Consider the following 12010-nt stretch of genomic DNA (forward strand, 5'->3'; position numbering starts at 1 on the left):
CTGAGCCACAACGGGAACTCCTAATATATCCTCTTAAAAAACATTGTCATATTTGCTTCAGATACCTATGGAGTATGTGATGTTTGTTGCCAATCAAAGTAGAAAAATTTAAGGCAAATGTCAAAGGTCTCAACTAGCAAGAGCTGTCTTTTATTTTATAGCTGTAGCAAGAACTCCTCCTAGTGGACTTTCTTAGAATTATTTACTACATTTGCAGAAAAAGACAGGGAAGGAAAGTAATGGCATGAAATCAATAAATTCTAACAGCTAATGTTTTCCACTAGTAGTGTGGAAAGATTTCTTTCTGTCTTTATGGAATAAATTGAAAGAACTTACAAAGGACATAAAGCAAATTTGGTAATCAAAAAACCTAGATTCAATTTCTGGTTATACCTTATACCATGCCATTGAGTTGGGAAACATAATCCTAATTACAGAATTATTCACATGTATAGATGAATATGTTTGCATTTTCTTTTTTTTTTCTGTCTTTTTAGGGCCACACCTGCAGCATATGGAGATTCTCAGTCTAGGGATTGAATCAGAGCTGTAGCTGCTGGCCTACACCGTAGCCACAGCAATGCCAGCTCCTTAACCCAATGAGCAGGGCCAGGGATTGAAACTGCATCCTCATGGATGTTAGTTGGATGCATTAACCACGGAGCTATGATAGGAACTCCTGTTTGCATTTTCTGGGTGTACTCCAGATATTTGTGAATAGCTTGAAAATGTGTTTTTAACAGTGTTAGAACAAGACATATATCAAATGCCTGATTTGGATATACGTGGTGACCTCTAGTTTTCACTTAGTCAAAAATGTGTATTCTGAACTCTTCTTGACTGATAGGCAATTGACAGCAAAAACTCTGAAAAAATAACTCTTGTCAAATTATACAATTTTAACACTTGAGCAATAAACTAAAGTTGATGATTACAAGAGGTGTCGTATATGGGGTCACTTCTAGTATGTTGACTCTGAAAGTAACAGAAGAGTCTAGCAGAAGACAATGGGATGGCAGTCACACAATCATAGACACAAGACCCTTTTAAACTATATTGGTCGGATCTGTTGAGCATCTTCCTAGCATTCTGGTGGGTATGTTCTCCAAAATCCTATTTACTAAATATACTTGTGAGATGAAATCCCAAACAGGCTTGTAGGTCCTTGATGACACGATTTGCTGTGACCATATTTACTCCGGCCCTGCTGCATGAACTTCTTTCTTTTCGTGTCTGCAAAATGAGTCCTGACCAGGGAAACCCTTCGCCTTTCACAATATTACGATGTGAACAACCACAGAGCTTATCAAAGAGTTTATGTTACAAATAATAAAAGGAGACATTAAAAAGAAGCCAGATACCTCCAGATAACTAAAATGAAACAGACCTTTTCCTGGGCTCCCTTGTTATGGCTCTTACACACAGATTAATTATAGTGCCTGACGTGACCCTGAACTTCGTGGTCCAGAAGCTTTAAGCCACATCTCTGACTCGGGGATTTCTTATTGGTAGTTCTTATAGGTGCCAATGGCTTTCTGAAATAAAGTGTTTTATGATTAATACACCTCTATTCTGCAGTTCAATGGATTCATTTTCATATTTATTTTTACTAACGACAACGCCTCTTTAATCAGGGGACACATTCTGTATGGGAAACATATTGGACGCACATATAGTTTATTAAGCATTCCTGCTTTGAAACCTGTTGGCTTATTTCCACTTTCAAGGAACACACTCTTTTTTTCAGTATCTGAACCAATTTATGATTTAATTGGTGCAGATGGAATGCTAAAGGTAAACAAAACAGACACAGTAAAATATAACGCCGTCTTATGGTGGTCTTCCTCTTTTTTTTGGAAGTTCCTGGGAATGGAATCTGAGCCACAGCTATGGCAATGCCAGGTCCTTACCCACCGTGCCACAGCGGGAACTCATGCTGGTCTTTATAGACCGACATGGACTGAGATAGCCATGTTTCAAGGAAGAAATCACTAGGGGGGTGCTGTTCCATCCAGCCTGGCTTTTCACTGAGCAGGAGATGTGAGGACAGGGGTGGCCGGTGGTCAGAGGGGAATAGGGCCATGCGAGTGTGAGGAGCCGGCCTGGCAGAGATGTGTGGGTTTGGTTTGTTGGTGACACATCTTACTTTTTGTCCTTTAGCCTCTGACCCCAGGGACATCATGTGGTCTGCTTCCCGGGTCAGGTGTCCTGAGTGCCCCTGGCCCCTGGCTGCTCTCCCTTTTGAGGTGGGGGCCCTTGTCAAAGCCGGGGGTGCTGGGCCCACCCCAGAGGTCCGGGTGAGGCCTAGGAAGATGCATTTCTAGCAAATTCCCAGGAAATACAGTTCTGCAGGATGGCGCTCGGAGGGCCGCAAATCCCCAGCAGCTGAAAACACCACAGGAGCAACGGGGCAAAAGACATGTGTCTCCAAGCCCTCGGTGGTGACTCTAAGGCCAGTGTATTCCTGCTTCAGGCCACTTGTTCTGTCCCAAAGGAAAGCGTGGACCTTTAATGAGCGGTGTGCCTCAATCTGGTCAGTGTTAGAACCACAGTCAGGCCCCTGGGCTTGCTGATCCTCTGCCATGACAGTTGTAGATTTTTCATGTGTAGGGTGATCAAGAGAACATTGTTTTCTTTTTTCTTTTTTGTCTTTTTAGGGATGCCCCTGAGGCATATGGGGGTTCCCAGGCTTGGGGTCGAAATCAGAGCTGCAGCCCCTGGCCTACACCACAGCCACAGCAACGCTGGATCTGAGCTGCATCTGCAATCTACACCACAGCTCATGGCAACTCCAGTTCCTTAACCCACTGAGCGAGGCCAGGGATGGAACCTGCATCCTTGTGGTTCCTAGTCAGATTCGTTTCCACGGAGCCACGACGGGAACTCCAAGAGAACATTGTTTAACACGTATTTACTGCACGTGCCAGGCGGTGTTTCAGGCTCTGTGGCTACAGCAGTTTCATGGGACACCCGTGTTCAGGTAACTTCCCGTGAGCAGAACTTTCATCTGCAGGACCGTTTGCGTGATGCTTTGTGAATGGCTAGAAATCCTCAAAGAGTTTTGTATAGTTTAAACCCTTATCTACAACCAGTTTGAACACAAAAGTTAAATTAGGGTCTCATACTATTTTAATATTATTTACTGGATAACTAGGAACCATTAGAGGGCTTAATCCTATTTATTGCGGGCTCACCTGTGCGGAGCAAATCCCAGCTCCTTTATTTCGGGATGGCAGGTCTGGGAGGGGCGGGGGGCTGCAGGGAGTGCAGTGTGGGGTGGCAGGAGCGTGGGGGACAGGTTGGCCTGAGGGCAGGTGGCTCCACACTGAGCATTAGCCTCCTCCGGAGCTGCCTGTCCTTTGACCTGCAGACACAATAGCAGGATGTAGTTGACCTTTATCCTGCCTTAGGAAGTGCTTCTTGACTTTCCACGCCATTTATTTACGTAGCATCTTCATCTTGCACATTTTCTTTGACTGTTTGACACATCAAACTTGGCTCCATGAAGAGGGGCTGTCTGGGGGCTCAGTATGAGCCACTGTGTAGGTCTAAGATGTACAACATAATTTGACAGATGTGTATAGTTTGAAATGATCACCACAATAAGTTTGGCTAACATCTATCACCTTATGGAATTAATTTTTTTTTTCTGGTGACAACTTTTAAGGTCTTAAAAACTTTCAAATACACAGTAAAGTATTGATGGAGTTCCCTGGTGGCACAGTAGATTAAGGATATGGCACTGTCACTGCTGTGGCTCGGGTCACTGCTATGGTGCTGGTTGGATCCCCAGCCTGGGAACTTCAGCATGCCGTGGATGTGGCCGAAAGAAGTATTTTTAACCATAGTCACACTCTAGGTCCCATCCCAGTTATTTGTCTTATAACTGGAAGTTTGTACCTTTTGATCCCCTCCTCCCATCTGCCATTCCCCTCTCCCCCCTCCAGCTGCCAGCCCTGACTCTGGTGACCACTGGTCTGTTCGTTGTGTCTACAAATTCAGGTTTTTAGATTCTTCACAGAAGCGACAGCACACAACACTATTTGTCTTCCTCTGCTGACTTAGGAGGATAATGCCTCTGAGATCCATCCATCTTGTCACACGTGGTGGGATCTCCTTTTTTATGGCTGAGTAATACTCCACTGTACATATACACACCACGTCTTTACCTTTTTTATCCCAGAGGAGGGAGCAGTGCCAAGAGGAATGCTGTCTGGCGCCCTCCCTGTCCAGGGGCAGCCAGGTGGCCACAGCAGACCAGGCCAGGTTCCCAGTTCAGGTCACTGAGGTGGGGTGACAATCACTGATCACAGCATTGCCAGCTGGGAGCTTTCTGCAGGCATGGTTCTCCTGTCATACGTATTAGAGCATTAAAAGCACTGAGAAGTCCTGAAGTAAATACATTTGCTTAACTTCACTTAAGCCAGTGTTTGGGAAACATATTTGACCATCAGTCCCCACAGATTTGAGGAACACGTCTCTACCGATGATGTCGAGGTCCCCCATCTTTCTGGTGTCCCACAGCTTCATCAGGTACCAACTCTCTGGAGTTGCCCCTCTATTGAAACTGTGGATTCCTCCTCCATCTGTCGGCCAGTTATTGCCAAGGGCAGATCCAGCCCAAGCGCTGTTCTAGGTGCTCAAATGCCCTCGGAGCTTCCGCGGCATTGATGAGGCAGAGAGTGAGTGCGCAGATGTCTGGCTGCAGGTGGAGAGAGACCCGGAGTCACGCACCAGGTGTGGGTGAGGACACTCTGGGACAAGTGACAGGTGAGGAGAGGAGGAGGGAGCCTTGAGGCTCTGGGGAAGAGCCTTCTAGGTAGACGGGAAGCGACCGCAGTGCCCGCCTCACCTGCCCCAGGTTGGGAGAGGTCAGTGGCCTGACCGCAGGAAGGAGCGCAGTGGTCAGAGAAGCCTGGGGCCAGGCAACCAGACCCCCAGGCCACTGGGACGGACCCCAGGGGTTGTGGATCCACGGGAGGGCCCTGAGCGTCTTTGAAGGGATCCCAGGGCAGGTGCGTGTGGGGTGAGGGGCAGAGCATGGGGAGAACGCAGAGACAGGGGCGCGCAGTGCGGGGGCGTGCAGGGCGTGACTCGGAGGCTTCTGCTCTCATCCTGGCAAGAGGCCGGTCAGGATCCCGGCTGGTGGCAGAGGCCACAGTGAGGAGGGCATGAAAGCTGTCGTCGCTTTTCAGGTTGAGCTGAGGGTTGATGATGCATTAGGTGTGGAGTCCTACTAGGATCCGGTGTGACTGCCCAGGGGAGGTGGATGTGCAAACAGGTGGCACACACTAGCTGCTTTCCCAGGACTCCTCTGGGTCCCGCGAGCTCTTCCAAGCAGCTGTGCGGCTGCAGCTGCTCCTCCAATAGCTGCTCCCTCAGGGTGAGACCAGACAAGGCCAGTCCAGTGCCTGTGACACAGGGCTCAGCTCCCATGGTTTTCATCACCTATAGCAGACATATTTAGAAGTGGAAAGGCTGCTCCTTAAATTATTAACCACAATTAAAAACATGTATCTTGAGTTCCCTGGTGGCCTAGTGGATAGGATCTGTCATTGCACTGCTCAGGCATTGCTGTGGCTCAGGTCACTGCTGTGACATGGGCTCCATCCTAGGCCTGGGAACTTCCCAAGTTCCATGGGTGCGACCAAAAAAGTGTATTAACTAAACACCTATATTTAAAGAAATGGCCCCTGGGGAAGGGAAAAAGTTTGATTTCTCAATAGAACGTTATTCTCGACCATGAACCTGGGCATCAGGGAGCTCGGGGACAGCATCCGGGGAACTTGAGTTTCTGAGCAAACGGTGGCACCAGGTGTGCATAATTAAGCTTTGTTCCAGAGCCTGAATGCACAGGAGTCAGCTCTTTAGAAATCGTCTTCCCACGTCCGGTGAAGCCGAGTGGCCAGGTGCCCTTGGTCTGAAGTAATTAAACACCCCTCATTCCGGCAGCAGAAACCCCTCCTTGAAAAACAATGCCAAGCTCTTAGCAAAGAAGTGCTTGGCGAGGAGGAGATAAAAGAAAGGACCTCTGAGAGGTAGGTTTTCTTGAATAAGGGGGGATGCGCCTGGTTCTGTGACCTCTTCCTGGGGTTAGATGCTTGTGGTCAGTTCTCCCCGTGAGGGGCCCGAGAGCAGGTGTGTTTGGGCGCCTTGGGGGACCCCCCCTGCCCCGGGGTGACCCTTCTTGCTGCAGACTTTGCAGCCCTCCATGCTGGCAATCTTCTGTGGACAATGCGTGGTTACGAGCCTGGCACGCTCTTCAGATGTGGACTTTACCTAAGTAAACACAGCCATCTGTCTGGTCCAAAGTTTTCTTTTGTTTTGTATTGAAGTGGCTTCTTAGGAAAATGGCTAAGTATTCAGCTGTTCAGGAGAAACAAGAAATCCTGCTTTCCCCCCTTTTTATCTTTAAGGAAAATAACCCTTTTAAAACGAAAGAGTGAAGAAAACTCTGCAGAATTCAAGTTAGCAGAGTGTACCTTTAAAGAAAATCTTAGGGTAGTTTGGGGATCTTTTAAAAAAAATGGGTCAAGTTTTTAAAGTGGTACAGCCTTAGGTAACTAAAGAAAACTATGTTTAATCACATATTTAAAGAAAGCCATGTTATATGTAATTTATTTATCTATAACTTTACAAAGCAATGTAACTACAGTTAAACACAAAATGTTAATTTGCTGTCCTTGACATATTGCAAGTTAAAATCTCTCTCTCTCTGGGGATTTCCCTGGTGGCTCAGCACGTTAAGGATCCCTCACTGTCATTGCAGTGGCTGGGGTCGCTGTTGTAGCGTGGGTTTGACCCTTGGCCCAGGAACTTCCACATGCCATGGGCACAGCCAAAAAAGAACCCCAAACCAAAAAAAAAAAAAAACAAAAGCAATCAAAGCCAAAACAAAAATTTCTCTTTCGGGAAGAATGCATTTTAAAATCCCTCAAGGCATGTTACGAAGTGGCTGGGAGATTGTTCTCACACTTCTTTTAGAATCACTGTCACCCTCACTGAGGGTACGAGTCATCACTGATCTAGTGGGACAGCAAATCAAATAAGGAAGCTGTGCTAAGCTGCTCATATGAAAAGCGAGACAGTTTTTCAAATTGCAATTAGCTTACACGAATTTTGATTCAAAATCAAAAGGGACAATTTTTGTTTTAACTCAAGAAAATTCCAGCTTCAAAGTTGTGACTAAAACTGAATTCCTTTTGGAAATTAGCTTATCCTGATAATAGAAAGCTCAAAATAAAATGGCAAAAAAATATTAACGAAAGTACTTTGGAACAAATCCAAACTCACTTGGATTAAGATTTTAGTTATCTAACTTCTTTGTCAGATAGAAGTGACAGACAATGCAGTAACTCACCTAAAATTATTTAAATTTGGTCAGCTTCCAAAGAGAGAGAATATTTAATTAAAAAGGAAAAAACTATTGTGTGAAGTATTTTCTGGTGAGGTCTTTCACATCCACCTAGAAATCTTCATTCTGCAGTTTGTTCATAATTTTATGTGCTGGATTTGACACGTAGCTGTTCATTCAGAATGCTGTCTGGTTTATTGATGTATGTGATTTATGAGCTTTTATAAGTTATGCTGTGCATATCTCTTGAGTCCATTGCTCTATGGAGTGATGGGAAAGCTGAAAGAAGAAAATATCACAATGAGATGGATAAATTGGCTTCATGTCTGAGGACACTCACATCACCTTGACTGGCATATGGTCACCAAAGGGCAAGAACAACTGGTAGGAGGTGTTACAGCATCATGGCTTTGAGTGACATCTGCAAGGGGAACCACAGTTGCAAACAGAAAAGTGAAGCCTTACAAGGATGTTCTGGAATCCATCTATTGTAATTTTTTAAGGTAAATCATTCTCATTTGTTGCCACTCTTAGTAACATTATTTGATGCTACTTGGATTTGTATATTACAATGGATTGCGATGGATTGTGTGTCTGGATTTCATGAGTGAGAACCACTGTCTTAGACAAGCCACCCAATCTTTTCTTGCCTCAGCTTTCCTCTCTGTGTGGTGAATCTCTCTGGAGGTTTTTCAAGTGTGAAGCAGTTGATTTCACTACTGAACATTGGACAACTCACTATTTATTGTTTTAGGTGTGTCTGTCTGTATGTATGTATTCATTTATTTTTGCCTTTTTTTTTTTTTTTTTTTTTTTTACAGCCGCACCCACTGCATATGGAGGTTCCCAGGCTAGGGGTCGAATCTGAGCTGTAGCTGCAGGCCTACACCACAGCCACAGCAATGCAGGATCTGAGCCACATCTGTGAACTTCAACACAGCTCATGACAAAGGTGGTTCCTTAATCCACTGAGTGAGGCCGGGGATCGAACCCACATCCTCATGGATACTTGGTCAGATTCGTTTCCACTGAGCCACAATGGGAACTTGCTATTTTTAAAATTTATTTTATTGAGGTATAGTTGATTTACAATGTTATGTTAATTTTTATTGTACAACAGTGATACACATATATACATCTCTACATACATATATTCTTTTTCATATTCTTTTCCCTTGTTGTTTAACACAGGATATAGTTCCCTGTGTGGTAAGATAGGACCTTGCTGTTTATCCGTTCTACATACAATAGTTTGTATTCACTAACCCCAAACTTCCAGCCCATTTCTCTCCCACCTCCCCCACCCTTGGCAACCACAGGTCTGTTCTCCATCAGAGGACTCGCTATTGAATGTTGATTAATGTACATTCTTCCTTTTGACCATCTGAATTTTGGATGCAAGTTAAACCCAATTTTTCCTTGCTGTTTGCTCTGAAAACGTCCGTATAGGAGAGAGAAAGAGTGGACTTTATGGGCCAAAATAACTGAACGATTCTCAGAGATCATCTGTCTGATCTATTCCTCTCTCTCCGATCTATGATCTGTAAACTATTCAGAAACGGCCTGCGTTGTGTTTAGTGCTTTAGTCACTTCGTTTGCTTCAATACTCCAAAGCAGAAACCAATGTCTTGTACAGGTATTCAGCAAACGTCTCTCTTTGGCAAGGCCTTTCCACGTTTGAGTATATTTTGTGCCCTCAAAGAGCACCCAGGCTGGCCGGTGGAAAGTTCTGGGTCAGCTTATAGATAGCAGTGCCTCGTGCTCTCAGCCAGCAGGTGACACGAGCAAAGATGAGTCTAGGAGGATGAGCTGGGTTGGGTTGTGGAATGGACCTAGCACAACTTTTAAAGAGGCGGAGCTTGTTCTCCAGGTGGGTGACACGTCCAACAGGTTATGAACTCGTCATGGGAAGGGTGAAAGGTGAAGAGGTCCCAGGTCAATCAGCAGGTTCTTGCAAAGTCTGGCAAGAGATTATGAGGCCTTCTCATGAAGGCTGCTGAGATGAGCAGGATGGGAGGAAATGACTTTGAGAGAAATTAATTTCTTTGATAAAATTTGTGAGATTGTACAGCAAATTCCATGTCGAGTCAAAAGGAAAAAGAAAGTTGGCAGCCTCTGGGAAGTTTGTCATGCACACGTGATGCTGTCATCAAGGCCAGTGGGAGTTCGTGTGGGGTAACTTGGGAGGCTGGAGTGCAGGTGGCATATTGGTGTGAAAGCTACCAAAAGAGTGGCTGTACAGTCGTCCCGCAGGTGGGAGTTGTACGCAGAACACACCTGGAGCCGCGGGCTGGCCAGCCCCGGCCAACTTGCCCTCGGCACCGACACCCCTGCTTTCTCCTCAGCATGTCACGTCTTCATCTCATTGAGAAATTCGAGCATCTTGGAAATGTGACTACCTCCTGGACAGAGAGTAGTCAGGTCCTGCAAGAGTAATTAACCTGAGCAGAAGCTGTTCCTGACAAAATGCACAAGATGGAGTAGACTGTGTTACAACTGCCTTTCAGTATTTATGCCACTTGAATCATGCTAAGCTTATCTTTCTGGAAGCTGTGTCTGGGTTTAATAGACAGGAGGCCTCGGGTAAGGAAATCACATAGTCTGTGTTGCCTTGTGACAGAATCACTCATTTCACAAGCTCATTTCAAGCATCTCCTGCAGTGGGAGGGAGTTTGCTCTGCCTCCAAGATGGGGCAATAATTATTATGTCCAACATTTCAACAATTGGAGGAGAGCATAGTGTAGTTACATAGGTTATTGTTTGCTCTCTATTCAAGTTAGTGGCAATTTTAGCAAATGTTAAAACATCTTCTGGAGTATGCTAAAAGATCAGATACTTCATTTCACATATAGTTTGTTTACACGTATTTAGGTATCATTATATTACTTTCCACACTTCCTTAAAGGTTGATCATTTTAAAATGTCTCTATTAAAGTAGCCATTGTCTAGCATTCTCTTGAGCTGAAGAAAAAAAATGAAGGCTCGTTTTGACTATTGGATGTAATATTTGTTTTCCTGCTTATGATGGAATTCTTGTTCCTACCCATGCAGCTGAAAGGATAACTTTGTGCATGTGCACCAATGCAAAGTTGCTCATGCAAATTCTTTTGAAATTGCTAGAGTATTACTCTGGCTGATTTGACTGCTGTGTTGGATTTTTTTTCCCTGTTCTGTTTTATTGATGCACTTGGGTTCCAAGTACATTTCCAAAAGTCAAATGCATTTAAGGTTTAACACATCTCAAAGTAGTCTTCTTTGATTCTAAAATAACATATTATGCACTAAAATTTCAATTCTGATCGATGTTTCAAAGGTATTTCAAGCAGCATTCAGAATTTTAAGTCATATTTCAGAATTTATGAAGTCTGTGAGCTGATTTGAATCTTTGCCAATAAGTGCTATAAAAGTTGACCTTTAAAAGTTTTATAAACGTTTAGTTACTTTTCTGCTCTTTCTGATTGTTGCTTAAAGCAGAAGTAGGGCATTTTCAAGTAAGAGTCTAACTATGTTTTAAAAGAGAGCCCTATCTTTTATTCCTGCTTATGTTATTTCTATAGCAACTAGTGTGCCCAGGTATTTGCTTTTCAAATATATTTGGTTACAGGTCTTAATACTCCCGAGAGCTGGTACCAAACTGTTTAATCCCAAAGCTAACCGTGAACACCTGTCCTAGACTTTAATGATAATAAGGTCACATTGCTATTTTCCAGACTTCATAAGCAGGACAATAAGAAATTGTGACTGAATAGAGGAAAAAATGAGTTGCTGTATTTTTGGTAAACAAATCTCGCTTCTGATGAAAGTTGCATCACCACCGGGCTGAGACTGGTAGTGGATAATTTTTTATTGCCACTTTCCCAAAAGTACGGATGTTCAGGTTTGTTCAATATCGATGGCTATTTTTTAATACCGTGGAACCTAATTAGAGACCCCAGACTGAATTCTTTGGTTCGGCTTTTAAGGATCTTCCAGTTTATTTGTTTGTTATTGCCGTATTTAAATCAGAGTCTCTAAAAACCGTTTTTGAAAAGTAAATTTAAAACAGTTTCATAATCTCTCTGCAAAAGTGGTTTTAGATTAAAAAAAAAAGTCAGTATGTTTCTTAAAGACGTCAGTTAATAAATATTTGACACTTGACTCCCTCATGTACACTCACAACAGGCTGGATTTTTAAAAAATATGCTTTAAAAAGGGACAGCTAAGGGAAGTATCATGGCTAACTCCCCCCCAACCAAGGAACTCCTTGCATATTTTGATCAACCTGAATTGTGACTTATCATCGTTTTTAAAAAGTCAAATTGATCTGCTGACACCGCCTGAATCTCTTACACAGCAAACGGAATCTTTTAAGATTTTAATTTTCACTCTTGATTATACATTTAACTCTGCTATCACTGTACTGATCTTTTTTTGAAGATGAGAAAGGGATCTCTATATTGATCCCAGTAGGACGTGGTTAAAGCTAGTTTGAAAAATATTGAGCCCAGTGATGATAATAATTGGGCATGCACTTCATATGTTTGTTGTTGCTTTGTTTTTGGCTTTTCTGAATACTAATTTCTAAATGAAACATCCTCCCTAGCTCATATGGGTCCCAGGTATTAAAAGCCTGTAATATATGTATGAAATTGCTTCTTTAATAGTAAATAACTAAT

At 43.6% G+C, this 12010-nt stretch overlaps 1 protein-coding gene across 1 annotated transcript in view; it reads left to right on the forward strand.

Annotated features, from left to right (window-relative positions):
• Window positions 1–5834: 5834 nt before the first annotated feature.
• Window positions 5835–12010, forward strand: part of ST18 (ST18 C2H2C-type zinc finger transcription factor) — a 300959-nt gene continuing 294783 nt past the window's right edge. Inside the window, exon 1 of the mRNA XM_085022391.1 lies at window positions 5835–6038. The gene's annotated coding sequence lies outside the window, so the exon portion shown is untranslated. The remainder of the gene's footprint in view (window positions 6039–12010) is intronic.

This window comes from Sus scrofa, chromosome 4, assembly GCF_054392235.1.
Source record: "Sus scrofa isolate SSC_HxYL_T2T_F1_AM1 chromosome 4, Sscrofa_HxYL_maternal_Yorkshire_Landrace_v2.0, whole genome shotgun sequence".
NCBI lineage: Eukaryota > Metazoa > Chordata > Mammalia > Artiodactyla > Suidae > Sus > Sus scrofa.